We start from the raw sequence: 4,553 nt of genomic DNA, 5'->3' as shown, positions 1-4,553 counted from the left end.
TCACATCAGCTGGCCAAAGGACTGGAGCTTCAGCATCAGTCCTTCCAATGAATATTTAGGGTTGATTTCCTTTAGGATGGACTGGTTTGATCTCCTTGCTGTCCTTAACGGAGGCCAGCGAAAGCTGTCACTGTGGGAGAGGGTGCCTGCCAGATGTGGCTATTGTGAAGCTGCAGCCCTGCAGGTAGAGAGCAGGGGAGAAACAAGCCTGCTTTCTCTCTTCCTGTCTCCCATCTCCAGCCAGGGCTCCTCTTGGCTGCAGCCAGCAGGCACCTGAGGACAGCTCCTGGCGTCCGAGTTGGGCGGAGCAAGTGGAGAACTGATGTGGAGGTTGATGGAATTGGATCAGAGATTATAGATGCTTTCTCAGTGAATGGTCAGGGGCCTCAGAAATGGATGGGGTGACTCAAAGAAGACTCCAGACTATGAGAGTCTCTATTTGGTGCCTGGGCAGACAGATACAGGGTGGATGGAGCTCAGGGTTGTCTTAACCTGCACCTGTCAAACTGTACCGTAAATATTCATACAAATCCCCTCCCCCCACCCAGGGATCTTGTTAAAATGAAGATTTTGACTCAGCAGGTTGGAAGTGGGGTGTATTTTTTTCTAAGAAGATCCCAGGTAATGCCTCTACAGCTGGTCTTGGACGGCACATTGACTAGCCAGCCTAGCCAGTGCAGGCCTTCCCCTGTGATCACGTGTCCCTCACAGGGGCTGGGTGGTCAGACCGTCCTGGTCATCCATTTCCATCTGTCCTGTCCTCCCTTGCCCTTTGTCCATCTGTTTATCATTTTGGAATGCCTCTGAAAGTCCTCTGTCTCCCTCCACCTCATGAGAGGATAGATAAAAGCATTACTTACCATCTGGCCAGAAATCAACTCCTGTAAGACAGCCTGACCTGGGGTAACTGACGAAGAGAAAACTTTAATTGGCTCCAATTAACACAAACAAATTGGTTCGACATCCTTGCAATTATCAGTTTTCCCTTCTCACCCTGAATCTGCGGTTCATTTCTCAACTTGTCAAAGAAATGCCCAGAAGGGGGTTTTAAAAGGTTGGTGGCCCCCGCTAGTGTTGGTGGGCTCTGGGGGTCCATGGCTCCCAGTTCCTTTGCAGTGCAGGGTCTGGGGTAGGTAGGGAGTGGCCACTTCCTGGGCCTTTGCCACGTGCTGGACTCCATGCGATCAGGGACACAGTGACACGGTTACTGGCCCCACCCGCTCTCTGCGGAGGCACTAGTTGCCCATTTCTGAGGAGGAGGAAACGGAAACTTGGCTGGGAGTTCTGGCAAAGCTAGACTTGGTTTTGCGACTGGTTCCAAAATCAATGGGTTTTGTTCACTCACACATATGGCTTCCAAGTAGGACCAAGAGTAGGGAGAGAGAGATGAGGCAGCGCCTTTGGGTGCTAGATTTAAGGGGGGGCTTCCCTGGTGGCTTAGCTGGTGAAGAATCTGCCTGCAATATGGGAGACCTAGGTTTGATCCCTGGGTCGGGAAGATCCCCTGGAGAAGGGAAAGGCTAGCCACTCCAGTATTCTGGCCTGGAGAATTCCATGGAGTGTAGCCCATGGGGTCACAAAGAGTCGGACACGACTGAGTGACTTTCACTTCACTTTAAGGGGGGGAGGTCAAAACTCGGTCTTACCAAGACAGATGATATATCTATACCTATGTGTGTGTGTGCTAAGTCGCTTCAGTCGTGTCCAACTCTGCGACCCCATGGACTGTAGCCTGCCAGGCTCCTCTGTTCAGGGGATTCTCCAGGCAAGAATACTGGAGTGGGTTGCCATTTCCTTCTCCAAGGAATCTTCCCGACCCAGGGATTGAACCCATAGTTCTTATGTTTCCTGTCTTGGCGGATGGGTTCTTTACCACTAGCACCACTGGGAAGCCCTATATCTATATCTATGTCTATATATTCATCTATTGACCACCCTGCAAGGAACATGGAGGCTTAGATCTCCAACCAGAGATCATACCCTCCCCTCCTGCAGTGGAAGTGTGGATTCTTAACCACTGGACCGCCAGGGAAGTCCCAAGATGCATAATATTTTAAACAATAAAAATTAATGCAAAATATTCATGATGAAAAAATCATCCACATTTCAAATAAGAACAGGATCTAGTAGGGCTGGGATGAGGGACAGGAGAGTGAGGCCTGGATTTAACATTTGTGTGTTTTGTTCACTGTGGATTTTCAGATCAGGCCCATTCTACACAGGTGTGGAATCGGATTCTCCTTGTTTCAGCACCTGTAAATGAAGACACAAAGGCTTTCCTCCAAGGTGTGCAAAGAACACGGCCCCAAAGAGCAGGTCCTAAAAAACTCTCCCTTTCTTTCCTTTCCTCTTCGTGACTACCAGCCCCATCTGGTTTTCTTTCCTGCCTCTAAGATGCTTAAAACTTAGTTACCACTCATGCCTGTGAGAAAACTCTTTTTTTTTTTTTTGGTGGAATCTTAGTTCCCCCATCAGGAGTTGAATCCAGGTCCTTGGCAGTGAAAGTATCAAGTACTAACCACTAGCCCTCCAGGGAATTCCCAAGATCACTCATCTTTTAGCAAGGATGCTCCATGTATCTGATAATGAGGTTCTCAGCAATCTTATCTCTCAGGGAGACAGGCCTGGGAGATGGACTGAGTTTTTTGAGTGCCCCCTTAAATTTCGAGCTGGAGGCTTGCTTCACTCTAGCCCTGGGCCTTCTTCAAGCGCTTAAGAAAATCTTTACCTCTCATCCTCCCACCTTCTTCCCTCCCTCCCCAGCTCGCTCACCCTGGTGGAACCTCAGGGAAGGGGAGCCCACTCCCCATCTGTGCTCAGAGGCTAAGGGGTCTGGGGAGGAGGGTGTGTGCAGTGTGGGAGGGGAGAGGATGCCAGTCCCTGTTCATGTTGAGATGATCCCTTGCTGCCCCTTTCCAGACGAGAAGCTGGGACGCTTAAATGTCAGTCATCTTTGAATGATGGAATTCTTAACAGCAGTAGAGGGCAGGGGTGGGTGGGGATGGGGAGGCAGGAGGTGGTGATGGTAGAGATCTAGAATGGCCCTCTTCTCTGGTTCAGGGGACAAGCAGTGGGCAGGGCGCCCGGAGGTCTGCCATGCTCCTGGCACCGGGTGAGAGAAAAGTGTAGGATGGCATGGGCTGTCTGGACCCCTCTGCCCTCCTGGGCATGGACCTGACGTGTTGTAGGAGGGCCACCTGGCCTTGCTCTTTGCCACGTGCCGACTGTTCCCCAGGCCTGGGAGCTGCCTTCGGAAGGATGTCCCCTGCCGCTGAGCATTATGGGACTGAGCATCACCTCCCCGGCTCCCGGGTATCCCCTGCCGCTGAGCATTCTGGGACTGAGCATCGCTCCCACTCCCGGGTATCCCCTGCCGCTGAGCATTCTGGGATTGAGCATCACCCCCCTCGCCCCCTGGTGTCCCCTGTCGCTGAGCGGAGAGGAAGAACCACAGGCTTCTCTCCTCTCAAGAGTGTGAAGATTAATTAGGTGAATCTGGAAATGAGGAGTGTAGCGCTTTTCGCTCCAGGTTCCTCCTCCGGGGAGGAGACCTTCCAACGGAGTGGAGAGGATTCCTGGACCATCGGTCCTGGGAGGAGCCTGTGCCTCCCTCCTGCCTAGCCCTCTTCTGACCCCCAGACCCAGGGTGTCCCCTCCCCTCTGCCCCCTCCCTCTGAAAATCAATTTCAGCAGGGAAAGGACCAAGGCTATTACAGTTAACACCACTCCGCCTGGAGTCGCTGGGTCTTTGCTATTCATCATTCCTAATTAATTAAAAAGTAATTACTTATGGATCTGACTTTCATTATTTACACCCCCCGGGCTGTGAGGATATTACTTTCCTTGGTCCCTCTGGTATCCTGAGCTGCTCTGGCGCCAGCAGCTGCAGTGCCAAGCCTGGCAAAGGCCAATGGCACGCGGGCATCCTAGTTAGGGGCTGGGGTTTTAGTCCCCTCGGAGGCCAGATGGGCCTCAGGGATCTGCAGCACCTTCTGAGAGCCCAAGAGGGGACTTGAGGAGCTGGAGTAGCTCTGGTCTGCTCGCCCCGGCAGGCTAACTTTCTCAAGATGGGCAGTGTGCATGCATGCTAAGTCGCCTCAGTCGTGTCCGACTCTTTGTGACCCCGTGGACTGTAGTCCACCAGGCTCCTCTGTCCATGGGATTCTCCAGGCAAGGAGTGGGTTGCCATGCTCTGCTCCAGGGGATCTTTCTGACCCAGGGATTGAACCTGCGTCTCCTGTGGCTCCTGCATTGAAGGTGGATTCTCTACCGCTGAGCCATCGGGGAAGCTATCTCAAAATGAGAACAACCTCCGAAGCTTCACTACTCAACAGGTAGTCACAGATTAGGACCCTCAGCATCACCTGACTGCTCATCAGACGTGCAGACCCTCAGTCCCCACTCCATACCCGCCGAACCGGAATCTGCATTCTCACAACATCCCGGGGGTGTTCCGGTGCACATTCCAGTGTGAGAGGTGGGCCCCAGTGGACCGAGAGCAAAGCTTGTCTGTGACAACTCTCCCTGGCGCTGCATGCACGGTGTGGTTCCGT

Source organism: Cervus canadensis, chromosome 1, assembly GCF_019320065.1.
Source record: "Cervus canadensis isolate Bull #8, Minnesota chromosome 1, ASM1932006v1, whole genome shotgun sequence".
Lineage (NCBI taxonomy): Eukaryota > Metazoa > Chordata > Mammalia > Artiodactyla > Cervidae > Cervus > Cervus canadensis.
The sequence above is the reverse complement of the archived record's forward strand: the minus strand, read 5'-3'. Positions refer to the sequence as shown.